This window comes from Nipponia nippon, unplaced genomic scaffold (assembly GCF_047370975.1).
Source record: "Nipponia nippon isolate SJK-2023a ecotype South Korea unplaced genomic scaffold, ASM4737097v1 scaffold_3, whole genome shotgun sequence".
In the NCBI taxonomy this organism is placed as follows: domain Eukaryota; kingdom Metazoa; phylum Chordata; class Aves; order Pelecaniformes; family Threskiornithidae; genus Nipponia; species Nipponia nippon.
The window spans coordinates 71,335,001-71,353,887 of NW_028262347.1; positions in this window are offsets into that span (position 1 = coordinate 71,335,001).

The window sequence follows — 18,887 nt, forward strand, 5'->3', positions numbered from 1 at the left end:
TAAGAAATCTAAATGTAAATTTTTGTAACTTCTTCATTGACCTTCCATTAGCAGTTTCAAGTGTTTTTCTAACACAGAAGAGAAAACCTGCTGGAAATTCAGGTGTTCAGCGTCCAAAGCTCAATTAAGAAGGCACCAACAAAAGTGAGAAACATTAGGTTTGTGGCTTTTTTTTTTTTTTTCCTTCATTTTGAATTTAGTAATAATCTTTGGTCTTGTAATCAGAACTTAGTGAATGGGTGCACATTGTTCCACTGAAATCCATTGTCTTTGTTTTTAAGCAATAAACACTAATTTTAGCACTACCCCCTTACAGGATGCTTAGCAAATACATTACGACCCTTTTAAAACTTGGATCAAGGGAACAGCTCATGTGGAGCCCCACTGAAATCCCTGGGACTTTAGGCAATGGATGGAGCTATGTGTTGGATCAGGGCCATGTAGGAATTGCACAAACTGAAGACACTCTCACAAACAGAGAATTTAAAAAAAAAAACAACAAAAAAATTTGGCTGATCATAAAGAATATATCACAAACATGGCCCTCAAAATACTAGTGATATTAGAGAAATTAATTTATTTGCCAAGAATAATTTTTTAACATTGTGGCTGATAGAGTTTTTATTCAGCTCCTAAAAGGTTAAAATTTACGTGGGGAAAAGAAGAAGAGAAAGGATAAAAAGCCCATCTGGCCTTAAAAAAAAAAAAAAAGTACCAATTTTTAACCCAGATTTGAAAACTGCCAAGTTACAATAAACACCTGAAAACCTGGGTTTATAATGGAAACTGCAAGTGACCCCTCATTGCAATGGAGCCTGGACAATAACAATTTACAGAGCAGCTGAAAGTCATTCATAACCAACTGAATAAACTGACTCTAAAGAAGGAGAAGCAACAGCATTGGTGAGAATGTGGTTCAAAGACTAATGTAGCAACCAGCGAAATTTTCATAGGAAAAAAATTAAAATGTTGCCAGTTTTCTAAACGGCTTTTTCAGGCATAGTGCAATCTCCTGCCACTCCCCCCTTCCCAGATATCAAAATAGAGGCAGCTTGTTCTTTCTAAGGCTAAATTCCACAAACTACAGTTTCAATCTCAACAAAATGATCAGTGTAATGGTACAAGGGCCACACCTACACGGCCCGGCCGGTCTAGAGACCGGCATCAAGTTTCTCTTTTACAGTTTCTTATATCCTTTGTCATGCTGTGCATTCTTTGCACATACTCTTTGAAAAACAAAACAAAAGGGCATCCATAAATAAAAAGTGGATCACTTATGTTCAAACCCTCCCTGTCAAGTCCTAAACAGAAGACGCAGTGTGTAAGGAGAAAAAAGCATATAGTAGGAAACATAAAATGCAATGTGGCTCATTGTCTCTACGGAAACAACTCAGGATAAAGTTTGCCAAAGTACTTCAGAGGTTTAGGAATTAATCCTATTTTCAAAGGTCAGTTAAGAAATTACGGGTCTGTCCATCCACTTTCAATGAAATCTAGGCTCTGGAGGTCAACAGGAGTACACAGAGAATGTGGAGTTAAAAAGCTCCATAAGTATCTATGGGATCTGGGTCTAGTTTGTCCCTTATTCCCAAGGTTTGGCTTACTATTACAGAATACCATTTCCAACTTTCATTTCTTTTAAATGCTGAAGTAACGGGTATGTACCTTAAGTGTCCATTTTGTCTCTAACTACACCTCACCTTCAGCAACCTCCTTCCCAAAAAACTTAAAAATTTCTGCCTTATTTTTGCTTCTCTCTGTATCTTTCTGAACCCTACCAGCAAGTGGAGCCCTCAGATCGGAATTAAGCAGGCAAAAAGTCCCCAGCCTTCAGTAAATTCAGGCTATCTTCCATGCAGGATCATAAGTGGTATCTGCAAGTTTCATGGGCTTCTTAGTTTAGAAAAGTTAGCTGCTAATGCCCAGTCTCAGAGTTTTAATAGACATTAAGGGTTAGCACACACAAGCCACCAGCTTGAACATGGGTACCAAAATGTAGGCCTCTGTCAGACAGAAAGGGGATTTGAGGAACTCCTTGGTGCCTCAGGTGTTGAAGTTTGGGTGTCTACATCCCTCTGTGGGAGGCTGAACACAGAGTCCCCCTAGGACATGGCAGGACTGCTGAAACTCACACCTCCATTCGTGCCCTCCGCAGAAGGGAAACGGTGTGGGATTACTTAACTGTAAGAACAAATGGGGGCCAAAGATGAGGATTATGCTTGGAAGTTGCTTTTATGAAATATCCTGCGAGGGGAGTATCTTGGCACCAATCTTTAGGGATATAATGCCACCTACTGAAGAGCCACTAGTGCAGCCTAGAGCTCCCAAGTTTTTCCCAAGGGATTCACAGTTACATACTGAGGCAAGCCTGACCCTGCCTAACATGAGTTATGAGAAGATCAGAGCCCTAGAAAGTGGGATGGCTTTAGGCTTTTTGCCAATGATTAGCTATATTTATTGATTCATTTCTGAAAATTACCATTTTTATGGGCACCTGGTACCCTAGTAGAGAAATAACTATGCCTAATTTTCATCTTATTGTAGGGGGGACTCTATGACATTTGCTTTGAAAATTATCTATCCCTCACCATGCATGATTCCTTCCACGGCCTCAGGTACTTCATGAAGAGTCAACACGATTCTCCAGTAAGAGAACACGAAGAGTAGCAGAGTGAAGAACTCAGAATTAGAAAATCCCAAGGTAACAGTTAAGAACAAATGGGATTTATACAAGATTGTTTTCTTAGAAGCGTGCTGTAGCATAGTTCTGAAGTAAGAACACGCATCATTAGTACAACCATGGAACAAGGTCTCATTCAGTTACTAAACATTCAATTTCTTCAGTTTTAGGCCTTATATAAGATCACACCTTCAAACTCTACAATTAGTATAAAGCCATGTTTTGTTTCCCCCGTCCCTGTGGTGTGCTTACCTAAGTATGCAAGTCATTCACAAAGAAAGATTAATTCAGCAGTTCAAAATTCTTGTGAGAAAGAAGGATTCATCCCAGCTTAGAAAGCAAAGGCTAAACAACTAACACTACAACTTTCAACAGGGCCTATCCACTTTGGGTATGTAACATTTCACACTTCCTTTTTAAACATTTGGTATCTCATGGTTCTTTATATGTTGAAAGCACAGTTCCCATTCATTTCAGGTGGGAGTATTTGGTACCTTTGCCAGCCTGACCCCAGGTGCATTGCATTAGGAATTCACAAACAAAGAGCACACAGTTAGTAACTGTAAAAAGGGATAAAAGAGATAGAATTCTATTTATTTTTCATCTATAAAAATTGAATATTTTGACCAGAAGACTATCCTTGCTTTTCTTTCTGTGATACCTTGTGTTAATTGCTTTACATCTCTTGTAAAGGGTGAGGTACAGATCCTGTAGATTCTAGCCTTTTCCACCATATAGTTCAATTTTTTTCCCATGCAATGAATAAGGCAGATGACTGTGTTATTTAAAACAGTATCATGATTTGTATTCATAAGGGAAGTGAATTGAAGTTGTATGTAAATGCAATGATACTGGTATTTCCTGTATGGAATATCAGTATACTTGGCTTTTCATCACAAATATTTTTAATGTAGCTCCTCAATTGAAAAAAAAAAAAAAAGGATAAAATAAAAAAGTCTAAAATAGAGAATCATGTGGACTTTAAGATTGCTTAAAGCAACCTCAAGTCTCTAGACTGTAGACCAGAACAGTGTTAGTGCCTCTGGCAGTTACACAGCCAGCAACGTGATGCCCACTTTCCTGATAGTTCCGCTTGTTGAAAACAACGTGAGACTCCTAAATTTGTTTGTACCATTATCTTCGTTACATTTTCTTTTCTGTAGTCCTTTTCTGCTCCTCTTTGACTACTATCTTCCACCTTAGCTCACCTAGCTGTCTCTTGGTGCTGATTTGCTATTTCACTTTCATGTCCTGCAGCTGTTCTCTCCCTTTTATTTTATTTTCTCCCCCTGAAATGCCGAGCTAAGGGGCACAGCAGAGCTTTGAAGCCCCTCCTCTAAGAGCTTCTGGGGTGCCTAGGTGGGGATAGGTGAGAAACACCTGGAGTTTGCTTTCGGGCCATATGCATGGCCACAGGGCAGCCCAGGCAGACAGGAGGAGGAAGAAGAGGGAAAGGATTAGAGCATTTAAGTGGCAGCTGAATCTTGGGAAAATATAAAAGTTAAGCTCTGAAGTCTCTGCTGATGCATATGAACCAGAATCCCTGGGAGGCTCTTAACTTTGCCAAATTTGGGCAGCTTTTCACAGGGATATAAGAATTCATATCCTTAGCACGAGGGTGATTTTTTTATGTGACCTTTTATATCCCACTCAAAAGAAATGAGACAGTAGAGAGTCGCAGTTGGGATTTTTTTTTTTTTTAAACAATGGACAAAACAACATGTTTTTCTCTTAGTTCTTTGTTCTCAGAAATAGCTGAGCAGTTTTAACTGAAACTCAGAAAACAAAGGAGGAGGAAGGGAAGCCTGAGGCAGACTTCTGCTGTAGAAAATTTCAGTGCAGATTCTGAGAGACTGGCAAAACTAGAAACAACTGAGAACAGGACTTTATAATAGAGCGCATTAGGTACCTTTAAATTATAGACATCTAGAAACTGGTGTATAGAGCTGCAGCTGTTTCATTGTCTCCAGCCCTGAACTGGTGATCTCAACTAAGTGTCTTGACTTAGGAGATCTGCTGGGTTCATAGCATTTTTTTGAAAGTGAGGTTGCTAACTAAGGCACTTAGATATGAATTAATGTGTCGATTTTAGGCACACATTAAAAAAAATAAATTTGAGCTATGCACATTTAGATAAGGACTCAAGCTGGGGAGCCGTCTTTCTGCTGAACCACCATGACTACTGCCTTTAGCAACCGTGTCTATATCTGAAAGACTTCCAATCCGCTAATGTCCACACCATTGAGCAGCATGCGAGGGTTTTGTTTTTTATGCTTTCCATCAGCGTTCATTTTTCCCGGTGCAGATTGCGGAGCGTGCCCCTGCCATCAAATTTCAGAAGGTTTGCCTCCATTCAGACTTCTGAGAGGTGTACGTCTCTGGGTCCCATGGCACGATATATCAGAAAAACCTTCAGGAACCTGGGAGTTCACTGTGAGTCGCACGTGAAGTTTGTGAAGGTACTCTGGAATTTTAAATGCCTTTTGCTCAGGAACAAATGGGATGGGTAAAACCATGGAGTGATAATCAGAGTAAGGTCATTGTATAAAGATCTGCTTGGAACATGAAATTTTAAGGAGAGCCTGTACGTGTTTGTTTGAAGAAGGGCTTCAGAGTAAGAGGTGGACAAAGTGTGGATTAAGGCCCACATAAGGAAAAGGCTGTAATTCTAATATTAATTAGTTTCTGCATAATTAAATATTTCTCATTTTGAACAGTGGCTGTGAGCTCCCTCTGTCCTTGGCAAAGTTTGAAGTCTAATTTTATGGCTTTGACTTCTCTGGTGCACTGCAAGTATATATTAAGCAGTTTTCCTTTTTTTTTCTTTTTTTTACTTTCCTCGATGTGAATGGTGCTCTGAAAGTGAGGCTAGTTATTTTGTTTATTGCAGAATGTTGGATGATGATTAGAGAAAAAATTAATGCCTTTCATCACTATGAGAGCAAGAGTTGAAAACACTAGGAAACGTCCACCTTTCTTGGACTTTGATGTTTGGCATCTTGGCAGTCTGATACCAGTTTTGTGACTGTAGTTTATTAACAAAATTGGATTATTTCCAGAAGTTTATGAAAGCTGATACATTTTCAATTGTCTAGACTTTGCTAGGCAACCTTAGATTATGTTTTGACTGTGAAAGGTGGATTTCGTATTAGTCAGCTATGCCACACCTAGATATGAAATATGTGTAGCCGTGTTAATTTGTTGAACCTGAGGTAGATTGACCTGTGAGATAGTAATCTGGGCTTTGCACCCACTTTTATTCAGTGTCATACACAAATCAGTTAGCACGAGTGGCACAAACTCCAGTGACACCCACCTCTTTTTCCCTGTTTCATGTGATCTTAGTGAGTATTACAGACAAGCGTGTGGAAGGCAGCAAAATAGTGAAGATTCAGCCCAGACAAGAGTGACAGTGGTGAGAGTAAGGCTGGGAGAAAGAAACAGAAGGTGCGTTGAGAAACCACTCAGAATCAGGGAGTCCGAGTAGTGCTCCTTGTAGTCTGGACCTCACAAAATGCCTTTGAGAGATCCTTGAAGTATGCTTCTCACAGGACATGGATTTGACCATTGTACCATTTTTCTTGGATCCTAGGAACACTGAAAAAATCTGACCTGGTGCCCATCTCTAGCCAAAAGGTTTTTCTTCGGTCTTCCATAGCTAAAAGGTGGCAGTTGTCTAAGTCCTACTGTAGGTATCTGCACCTTTTCCACTTTGAGACTTAAATGTATGCCAAATCTGTATGACCTACACCTTAAAATGATTCAGACACTGGTTCTAGTGCAGACTGTGACTATCTGTCTGTAGGATGTTATAACATACCTCTGCTCTTTGCAAGATACTTGCTGTTCAAAACTGAGTGAAAGTTCTTGAAAATTATTTCAGCTGGTCCTTTTAACAGGTTATTTTTTTAGGTATCTGTGTATTACCATAGATATCATCTGCAGAGATGCATAAATGATCGAGCTTTTCTCTTAATAGAAAGGAAATGGTGATAGGGGGTTTCCATGAAGATTCTTTGATTTCAGAATTTATTCTCCCTGAGGTCCAAAATAGCCCAAATTTAACTTTCAGAACATGCTGCAGAGCTATTTTTTGCTGAGCTTTTGCTGAGGGTTGAAGAGCATGAGGCAGGCTGGGAATTATTTTTTGTGATTCTGGGTTGATTTGATTTATGTGGGCAGGGAGTTATTTGGACTGAGCAAGTAATTTTGTTTGTTATGAATATTTTTAATTAGTTATGAGCCCTCAAAACTTCGGGGTAAAGACATTTTGTTTATACTTGTGAAAAAATGCATTAAATAAATTATATATTTAAGCCTTTTTTGTAACGATTTACTCTTCCTTGTAATTGTGTGGAGTGAACAGATTATCTTTTATTTTATGATTCAGTTTTCCTTTAAGTACTTCTTCCCCTTTGCTGGCACATCAGAGAGAATCTGTTGAATTTAATTGGGCTCTCCTTAGGCTCATGATCTCGCTTGCCAGGTCAGTTTTATAAAATTTTCCTACCTTTTTGGAAAACTGAAATGATTTGTGGTTTTGGCTGAAATAGTTCTGATCAACCCTTCCAAATTCTGAGGGCTACTCCTTGGCACAGCAGCCTTGTATCTCTAGAAGACCTGTCCCTGGGCAGGGAAGCTGGAAAGATGCATGCTCATAGCCTGAGCGACGGATTTGGCATGCCCTGTGGAGTACCACATTCCCCAGAAATTTCAGATTTGTGACATACTGAATTAGTGGCTGCTTAGTGAAAATGATCACAAAGTGATCACAGTTAATTCTGACACTTTTTTTTAGAGAGGAAAATGCACAAATTAACAGAATATATGAAGAATATGATGTTGTCCATCTGCCTCTTTTTGCCAACGTGAGACTGTTCCCTACCAAGCATAATTCAGCACTCTCTTTGATTTAATGAATCAATGATACATCTATCACAAATAAGTCTTATTGTCTCTTCCCCTTCCTCCATACAGTCAGCTTCTTTGCTTCTGCTCATCCCACTTAAACCATTTAAATCAAAACAAATATGAAAATATTTCCCTTTAATTAGTATTTGTATTTAGCTTGCACTTCTTTCACCTTTCAGTTGTCATTAATGCGTGTAAAGATAAAAACAGAATAAAAGTTGATATTCGGGCTCATATGCTGACTTGTGCAATAGAGATATTTCTGGAAATGACTAACAGCAGTCTGGTGAAGTGGGTGTACGTAGCATTCAGACTACAGGTGCTCATTTTTGTGTTTGTGTATGTAGGTGGGCTTTCTGGAAGCAGCTAAATGACTTAGGAACTAGAATTCTTAAATTGGGCTTTTCTTTTTCTGCAATTTTCTCACCCTACCTCTAATATAGGCTGAACCCAAACCTCAGATGTCAGCATCCTTAAGCACTTGTACCAGGGTGAGAAATTCAGATTGCTGCTTTGTCAGTTCAACCATTACAGAAATTTAATGTATTTTTAAATTATATCTATATTTGATATGTGACCTCAAACATTTAGGGCTTCTTTTTTGATTCTACTTATTCTGTTCCTGGATTAGCTTTATTTCACCTTTGCAGACACCTGTGACTCAAATGTAGAAAGTCCCACAAATTGTCTGTGTGCAAAAAAATAGGCACAGGGCAGTTAAATCAAAGAGAACTAATTTGCAGAGAATCACATAAGGAAATTTATTCAGGTAAGCTGGCGAGATTTTACGAGTAAACTTCCCAAGAATGGTTCTCTTAGGCTTCGTCCTTCAGGGTGAAATACTTGTGTTTTAGGAAGAAGTTTAAAGACATACTGCTTTTTTGGGTGGTGGTGGTGGAGGAAGAAAATATGAGAGTCCAAAAATAATGGATTTACATTGTAAGCTTATTCAGCAAAGAGTCATCTGCAGTTCCATCATACGAAATCATATTATGTGACATTGGGGAGCGGCTTGTATCCTTTGTCAGTCGCTGTAGAAGGGCTGGACATAAAGTTCAGGAAAGTCTTCAGTGTCTAAAACGTTGCCTCTTCCTTTTCAGCTCATTCAGATCAAAACTTGCAATTGGGAATGTGGTCAAGTCTTCTTCCCTGTGATTCCCTGAGAATTTGGGAATTGTGGCTTTTGCTGTGCTCTCACAAGCAGGCTGGGCCAGAGCTGAGATGAGCCATATTGCACAGAGCTCAAATATTTGAGTTTCAGCTAGTAGAGGTTTATTCATATTTGTGGCGTTTTTTTTGGTTTTGGTGCTTGATTCCCCCGCCCCGGCCATTTCCTAAATGCCTCTGGATATTATAGAACCTGGATATAAACCTGAGGAGATCCTATTTTGGATTATTTAACTCTCATAAAAACCCACGAAAAATATTAACGTGTGAACAAATATGTCATTACATTAAGTAGACACCTGTAGAAAGAATGTAAATATATGAATTCATGCATATCGTGTAAAACTTAATCTGAAATTAGGGCAGATCCTGCTAATGAGATAAATGTCTTTCCCCTTCCATTGAGAATAGGAACCTGATCTGACACATTTTCTTTTTTAAAAACACCAGGTCCAATTTATTTCCTGTGACAGAAGAGAAAGGAACTCCCTCAAATCTATCAGAATGAGCCATTTTTAAGAGCACATTTAAGTAAATGGGCTTCTGGATATTCTCTGAAAGTGAAATAGCAAGGGTGGAGAGAAAAAAAAGGGGGGGTGATGATTCTAAAAGCATCTTATTATAGTTTTAATTTAGATGGGCTTTGGTGCTAATGATTCATTAGGTTATGCCCTTTAAATGGTCTTGTCTTGAAAATGCCAACATTTTGAAGCAGACTTAAATATATTTCTCAGACATCAGATCTTGCACTTGTTATTAAGATGGGCTTTTTATTTTTTTAATTTAAGAACATCGTGTAAATTATACATGCTGCAGAACTTTTGCAGTTTTGCTTTCTGCCTCTGGACTGACTGGGGGAGGTAGTAACACACTGAATTAATGTCTGTGTTTCATTACTCGGAGTAACGCTGTGGTGATGAGATATCTGCAAGGCTTGGAAAGATGAACACAAATTATCATTTCAAGTCCCAGCTACTTACAGAACACAGAGGAAAGCAGGAAAAGACTGGTATATGCAGGACTTTGAGGGGTATAGGGTAGAGGCTGATGGGTTACTATTCTTTCTTCAATTTCTAGTGTTTGCCTGACAGCATAAGTTAGCATTTTTCCCTGTTGCCTTAACGTCAAGCCTTGTAGCGGTGTGAGGAAGGCGACATAACGTGGCTTGCTCCCTTGCCTTATCTTTCATATAGATTTTATATTTGTTGATGATTTTTTTCAGTATCCCTGCAGCCCGTGCGAGCTGTGGTCACAGGACAGAACTGCCCTGTGCTGAACACTGCACAAAACAGAGCAGCCGTGGAGGCAGGCGAAGGGGAGACGAAGGGAAAACATCTCTGCACGTGCTAGTTTAATGTTGAAGCATTTGATTTTTTGGGTGCCTTGGGAAGAGTTTAAAAGAAGGAAGGTAATTGGCATGGTTTTGCGGGTGTTTGCAGAGAACTCTTTCAAAACCTATGATGTGCTATGAGAGAAAACATACACTGACAGTCTGGAAATGTGACAAGTGGCTTGTAAAGAATGGCATTGTGACCTCATGGTGCAAGAAAAACATAGGGTAGGGAAAAACAAATATGTTGTGTCTGATGCAGTAGAAAAGAGGAACCAGAGAGCACAGTGAGAGAAATTACATAGGACCATCCTAAAATAGTGGACTTGAGATAATGAACTCCATAAGAGTGTTTTGCATGAATGTAAGGAGAATAAGGTTGCATAAGGTCAAGGCCAGAGGAAAGGCAGTTGCCATAACTGTGACGTAATTGGCACAAATGTATAGAAAAGTGGATCTCAGGACTTGGAAGGAGTTTAAACGTGAGGGTCTAGAGCTCTAAGTCGAAGCTGACAACCAAGTTATTGACCAGACTGACAGGACCGTAGTCGTGTTCGCAGTGATTGATTGCAAAGGGAGGTGTTGAATCTGCATTGGTGGCGAGACACCCACAAGAAGGAAACTGGCTCAGATCCTAACTCAGACAGGAGAAGAGGAGTCTGGAAAATAGCACTGGTGGCTACATTTGTTTAGTGAGATTACTCACAGGGAGAGCTTGTCTTCACTGGAATAAAACAAAAAAAATCTAGGGTGAAAGGTCATCTGCATTGGGTATTCAGTGGAAAAACCCTGACACTGAAAAGTCAAAACTTTATAAAAAATTTCAATAAAGGTTTGAATCTGGAAAAATAGTCTAACAAGCTTGGACTACTTGCTGCAAACACTTGCCGTCATGACAGTCAGTTCTCTAAATTCTTTAACACTGATCATAATTTAGGATGTGATCTCCTAAGCTGCTTTTCAGGAGTTTGGCTGCCCAGACCACCTGTGAAACTGAAAGCTTAAATGGTATTGATAAAAAATGAGACAGAGTAGAAAGTACAAAAATCACTTCCCCCCGCCTTTTTTTTGAGAATGGAAAAATGGAACACCTCAAAGAACAGGAGGGATTAAAGATAAAAGAACGTATTTATTTCAGGTGGCAAATACAAAAATACAATTAAGTTGTGATGTTAAACATTAAGAGACTAGCTGAGATTATTAAAAACTAAATCAAACTATACATGCGAGATGAAATTAAAAGTCATCATCATAGAACTTCATCCAAAAGTCTTTTCCAGAAGGATATTATTGAGAGTCAGGGCTGATTTTGCTGAAGTGAAGAAATTATTTAAATTTAACCTTTTCTTCTGATTATTATTTGTACATACTCCAAATATATTCATAGCTTCACATAGCTTTTATACATCTCTGTTTCAGCGTATGGATAACCTGTGAATTGATGACTGTGAGTTTGGTTTCAAGTTATTTATATTTGGTTATGGCATAGGAGTGAATTTTTGTTGGACAGATGATTGTAAGCTTTAGAATTAAATTTTCAGTCAAAATTTTCATTATTAAAAATACTGATTTTTCTCTGCGCTAATATTTTGTGAGCATTTGTCCTTAAAATGTTTTGTTAAAGTTCTTGTCAGAAGAGTTTATAAGGACCGGCTTTGCTGTCAAAGACATGCTAAGGAAGTTCAAACAAAAGTTTCCAAATAGATTTATCCTTTACTTGTTCATCTTCTGCCCTTAGCATGACACTTACAAATCAGAAAGTACACATGAGTTAATGTCTTTTAGTTCTCACTTTGGTAAAATACAATAGTAGGGTTGAGTGCTAGCAACTGCTGGTTTTTCCTTTTAATCTCTTAATGAATATCATACGATCCCTTCACTTTTCCTTCTCCTTTTTCTCTACTGCTTTCCTTCCTTTGTAACCCCAAATCTTTTCTTCCCCCTATTCAGTCCTATCCTTATTTTCAATGTTACATTAGCACTCAGAATAGATGCAATAATGCTGCTGAGGAGCAGGCCTTTTGGCTTGCTTCTGCAAATAATTATTCTTCTATGTGCCTAATTATTCTGCACGTAATTCCATGTAAAGAGTAAATTTTGAAACTTCTGCAGTGTTTAGACTTTGGGAAACATACCTTGAGAGGGTATTTCGGAGACTCAGTAGAGGATGGCCTTTTCAAAAGGTGGAGCAAAACTGGATATAGCTAAAGATCAAACACTATTCTTCTGATTCAAAAGTACAGTAACCTTTAAAAAAACCCAACCCACATTAAAAACATCATCCATAAGTTCACACTGTGTTACGAGCAGTCTAGTTTCATTAAAGCAACAAGGTTATTTCATTGACAATAAGCTCTCTCTTACGACATTAGTAGACCTCTTGCATCGTCTCTTCTTTTATTGGAGATCTTGCTATGAAATACAGGTATCTAATGTAAAATAGTGAAGATGCTCCAAGGTATTCCTATGGGAGCGGTAAATGACTACTAAGGTGCTTTAGATACTTGGGGTTCTACTATATTAAACAGCTACAGTTACTTTACAGACCTCAGAAAATGCATGAAATGGCCTTTGCATTTATTTTACACTACTGGGAGCTGCATAGTTCGAACTTTAGATAGAATCATTGTATATGCTGTAATTATAATTATTGCACAATATTGTGAAGTAACTAAACATCAGAAACAAAGGAGTCTATTAACATGCTCCTCCAAATAAACTGATAGATTTCAGAAACTTAATAATGGAAGTTTGTTAGGGCCTCGGCTAGCACTTATTTAGAGACTAGAGACCCATAAGAGTGTCTGGGACCCAGTGCGATCACGGAGTTAGTGATCCAAGTTGTATGAGGGATCAGAGGGGAACTTCTCATTAGAAAGTGAATCCTTTGTGATCATCAAAGTGAGATTTTTCAAAAGCATAAAGTCTTGACCTATTGTCACTGCTTTCAGTGGGAATGGAGTTAGACTGCTTTTGAAAAAGGAATCCATATTTTTAAATGTATTGAATGGTCCGGAATTAGTGGCATTTCAGTAGGAGTGAACACTTGGCGTTTACATTTCCATAATGCCTCTGTCAAGTACGGCATGCAACCGAGTCATTGCTAAACAGTGGTTCCTAACATATGGCTAGTCTCGGGAGGTAACTCAAACATTAGCAATTAGCATGTTTTGTCACAGTGTTATTTTCAGAGTGTACAGTTTAATTAGAACAGGTAGCAGTGAAACAGTCAGCTGTTTAAACATCAGAAAGATACCTCAGGATTTAAACTGGCTAAAGTTTATAATGGCATGCATTTTAACAAGTTTAGCTAGGAAACATTTCAGAAGTGGTTAAGGTACTCAGAAATGTAAGTCCCTGTGACTTTGAATTAATTAACCAGAGGGATTTTTAAAAGTTGCCCAGCTACCAAAAGTATTCTTGCATAACCCAGTGGTTAGGTATGTCACTGTAATCTATCATGTATATTTAACCTATAGCAAAATGAATTCATTATCTTGTAATATTGCTAGAAGTTTATATTGCTTTCTTGATCATTGAGAATCAATTGGTTCTGTGACTCAGCTACCTGATTTGGGAAACAGAGTCTGAGAAGTAGGGAACCTAAATCCATAGTTAGATAGCCAAATAAGTGGTCTCAGATTTTGCTTTTGATACCAACAGGAACTGGACTTGGATAAACATGAATGTCTCAATAGTATAAGGTTCATGTCTGCCCATAAAGTTCCACTTCATACATGATATGTAGCCATAGATTTCTATGCATACACCTGTACACCTACATATATGTAGGCATTTATGGATACAAGTAATGAAACTTCATACATAGAAAAAAAAGCATGGGAATTTTAAGTTTACAGTGGTTTAGGGTATTTTTTTTTGGGGGGGGGGGGGAGGGAGTGTTGGGGAGAGTATTCTCAGTGGACTAGGATTTCCGATATGAAATTTACCAGCAGTGTAAATAACTATTCCCAGCACAACATTAGACCTAGAATTTAATGTCATAACACAAGCGCTTCTCCCTTTTTTTTTGTGGACATTTTATTTTCCCATACCATGAACTTCTAAGGCTTGATTTTTCAGAAAAGAAGAGCATCCACAGGTCCAGATGAAATCAGTGGGAGTATGGGGGCTCAGCATTTCTGAAAATTGGCCTCGTTTCTGTTCACAAAGTATTGGTTTCAAATAAATTTCTATACAGATATTTTTTAATAATTGGGGCAGATTAAATTAATGTTTTTCAGAATGTCTCTGTTAGGCAGTTGTGAGCCTTTTAACAGAGGGAACAGAATCTGCTTGATACCTTCCCCATTTGAATTGTCATTTTCTTCCTCCCTCTGCCTGATTATATGGCCATAAATTGAGTAAAAATTCCCATTTACCTAATTGGGTTATTGAGTGTCAAGCCTGTTTGTTAAAGATTGTAAAAGATGAGGGTAATATTTGCATTAAAAAAACCCTCTCTTGTCTTTCCCTTGCTTTTCCCTTCTGCATTTGACCACCTTCATGAAACAAGGCAGAAGATATGAGCATCCTTCCCATTTTTTTAACAGTGAGAGTTTAACCGCATTTTGAAATGGAAATTTTGCAAGGTTGTCCTGTGTCACGTGCAACAGTCTATTGCTGGAACGAGAGCGTGGGTGAGGTTAAGGAGAGCCTGGGGTTGCTTGTCGTGGGATGGGGAACTGCTGCCGCCTGCTTTTCTCTGTCTTGGTGTCCCAATAAGGACAAGGGATGGATCAGCTTTCCCTGATAAGCTGTTCTTGATTCTTTCTACATCTTAAGCTGAACCAGCACAGCAGCACGAAGAGCAGTTACCAAAATGAATAAAAGTGTGTCCTGAATGCGACCTCATCCCTAGCTTTCGCTGCTTCCTTACAACTAACGGGACCAATATTTTCAAGCACAGCTCAGCTGTGTCCCTGCAGTGAGGTTGGAGCAAGCCTATATCGCAGGAAACATGAATCTGCACATGTGTTTTGTTTTAATAGATGTACTTTTTAACCTGGAGATTTTATAGAACTGCATATCTATATTTTTATAGCATCCACATGACCTTTGAGATAAAAAGAAGTCTTTTCTTTTAACTCCCAAGTTCACAACTGCTCTGATAGCTCCTTAGATAAAACAGTGATGACCATGGTGTAAATGCTGAGATAGTTGCTATAGGTAGATAGATAGGCTGAACTTTAAAAATTCATCTCCTATCTGTTGTCATAACCTACACCGGTAAGAGAATGCAATATTTAATATCATACCGTACTTCTTTTTTAAATTCCTCAACTCAACCTTTTTTGCTATTATATTGTAATTTTGTAATTTGGTGAGTATAAGTGCCTCCATTTACATGTAACTCAGGAGAGCCTCATTTGTCCCTCAAAGCTGGAGATGCATGTTCCCACCGAAAGCTGCACTTCAGGGTGACTCTTGCCCTTTATTCCTCCTCAACAGCCCAGGTCTCCCCACGGGCTGGGAGAAGATGCCAGGAGAGGGTGGTGCATGCTGTCGGGCACTGCACCTCTGTCACTGAACCACAAGGAAAAGTGGTGTGAGTGCAGTGTGCAGTGGGAGGGTCACACCAGGGACCTCCTGGCACACCTATGTTAGGGAAACATATGCATGTGTGGGGGCAGTGCTGATAATTGTCTTAAAAGTGGGAGAGTAAACATTAAGAAAAGTTGCAGCTCCACTGGGCATCAACCCGAAGAGCTCTCAGCTGTGGTGGGGCTTCCAGACCAGTAGAGGAGAAGTCTTTCTGCAAGTAGATACTGGACAACACTGATGAGTGTGTGGGTTGGGAGCAGGGGCGCTCTGTGCCTACTTTCAGCAAAATAATTTGAACTGGGTTTCCTGTTCTTCCCTTTATTTTGCAATAGTGAAACTGCTTACACTGAAAGGAGGTTAGACTAGATCATGTATTTGTTGAATAAGGAGCATACAGTATAGCTTGAATAACCTGAGTACTTTTGAACAATGGAAGAGGATTGTTATCTAGCTGTGTGATACCTAAAATTGTACATATTTGCCTCAAAAGGGCCCGTGCATTTTATTAGTCTAAGAAATGAACTACCATGAAAGAAAAGTATCTTCTGTTGCATTGGATGCATAGAAACACTTGGACTATTAAACACTTGGACTGTTAAACACTTGGACTATTACTAGTTTATTTTTACTTAATATTTTAACCACATTTCAAGGGCTGGAGGGGAACTGGTCTTTTTCCCCTTGTTCAGGATCATCTCTGACGTAGTAAAGCAATGTTTATATTGCCTATTTGTGCAAGTGTTTGTCAAAATAATTTCATGTAACACTCTTATAGAGGAAAAAAGATGCATGAAAAGTAACATCAAAGTGTTTTCAAATAGAATAAAAGTTCTATTTAAAATATATGCAAACAATAAAGCTGGCAAGAATGGTTCAGCCTTTATGATTTGCCTTAACAGTGATCAGTGAAAGAAAAAGAGCTATGCTCTTATTAAAAATAATCCTTGGGTTTTTCATGCAGTTTAGAGGGCTTAAAATATATCTTCTATAAAGACTCCATGACAAATCTGATATTACTTGTACATAGAGATGGTAAGCCAAAATCTGTTTATATTAAGGTGAAAATGTGGACATTGACTTCAAATTGGTCTTTCCTTGATGGTCTTTACTGGGACTTGAGTGAGCTGCTGTTCTAACATAGGCATTGCTGGCTCTTTTTAATGTGGACTCTTTTCCTGATGTGCAGGAAAAACTATTCCATTTAGAGGAGGACTTTAGTATTTAAAAATTCATCTTTCCTAACGAGTATGGTGTTCCCCAGGGCTCAGTGTTGGGGCCAGTCCTGTTCAATATCTTCATTGATGATCTGGATGAGGGGATCGAGTGCACCCTCAGTAAGTTTGCGGATGACAGCAAGCTGGGTGGAAGTGTCGATCTGCTGGAGGGTAGGAAGGACCTACAGAGGGACCTGGACAGGCTGGATTGATGGGCTTGGGCCAACTGTATGAGATTCAACAAGGCTAAGTGCCGGGTCCTGCACTTGGGTCCCAACAACCCCATGCAATGCTACAGGCTTGGGAAGGAGTGGCTGGAGAGCTGCCTGGCGGAAAAGGACCTGGGGGTGTTGGTTGACAGCCGCCTGAAATGAGCCAGCAGTGTGCTCAGGTGGCCAAGAAGGCCAATGGTATCCTGGCTTGTATCAGGAATCGTGTGGCCAGCAGGACCAGGGAGGTGATAGTGCCCCTGTATTCGGCACTGGTGAGGCCGCACCTCGAGTACTGTGTTCAGTTTTGGGCCCTTCACTACAAGAAGGATATTGAGGTGCTGGAGCGTGTCCAAAGAAGGGCAACGAAGCTGGTGAAGGGTCTAGAGAACAAGTCTTACGAGGAGCACCTGAGGGAGCTGGGGTTGTTTAGTTTGGAGAAGAGGAGGCTGAGGGGAGACCTTATTGCTCTCTACAACTACCTGAAAGGAGGTTGTAGTGAGGTGGGGGTCAGTCTCTTTTCCCTAGTAACAAGTGATAGGACGAGAGGAAACGGCCTCAAGCTGCACCAGGGAAAGTTTAGGTTGGATATTAGAAAAAATTTCTTCACTGAAAGGGTAATCAGGCACTGGAACAGGCTGCCCAGGGAGGTGGTTGAGTCTCCATCCCTGGAGGTATTTAAAAGAAGGGTAGACAGGGTGCTCAAGGACATGGTTTAGTGGTGAACTTGGCAGTGCTAGGTTAACGGTTAGACTCGATGATCTTAAGGGTCTTTTCCAACCATAACAATTCTATGATTCTATGATTGTATGATCTATGTTTAAATTTTTCATGGTAAGATTTGAAAGGGAGCAGAAGGCCAGTGATGTGTCAGCCGGCCATGCTGGTCCATCCAGGTTAGACTGATAGACTCTGGAACAGGCAACTGGGTGAAGTTTTACAGCCAAAACTTTCACAGCTGAAAAAGTTTGATCAAAATTACTGCAGTATGTGGTAGATAGCAAAAGCTTACATGCATTCAAAAATCAATTAGACCAATTCATGGAAAGAAAGTCCACGCCATCTATGAATTGTGGAGACACCATGCATGTGCAAAGTGGGAGCTGGGACACTGTATCTATGAAATATCACAGTTTCCTCTGCTTGACAGGCTACTGGTGGATGTGGGATACTGGACCAGATGGATATGGCTTGATATGGCCTTTCTTACACTTTTATGAAATGTGTATATTTTGCAATAAGTGTTATAGTGTGCCAGTGAGAGTGTATGTAGGGCATGGAGTGCAGGAAGCTCACAAAAATTAAAACATCTCATATAGACACCTTTTGAACAAATAACTCTTAGATTATAATAATGAATCACTTCTTATGTTCCCTTATGTTTCGCTGAAAAACATGCAGAAAAAGTTCAAGTTAAACGTTTCAGTTCGGTGGATTTCGAAGACCATTATTTCTTCATTTTTGGGGACTGATGGCACACCATAAATACAGTTATTCACATGGTTTTGTTTGGGCCATGAGGACTTATGGCCCATTTTGGCCTAGAACTGTGGTGCCAAAGAGCTGAAGGTGCAGAGGGACTGGGAAGGTGAAAAAGGCCATCAGGAAAACAGTTTTTCCAGCAATAGGGCTTTGCCAAGGAAAGCTGATGGCTTCCATCAGCTCTTTGCTGTGAAAATGGACTGTCAGCAAAACATTTCCATTTTGCCATACTGTTCCAATCATACCTGCTGTAAGTGACCTTTTGGGTGGTTAACTTCAAAAGGCCAGAAATGCACTGTGGAGTTGAGGGCACTCAACATGTCCTGACGAAATGGGATGGGGGCAGTGGG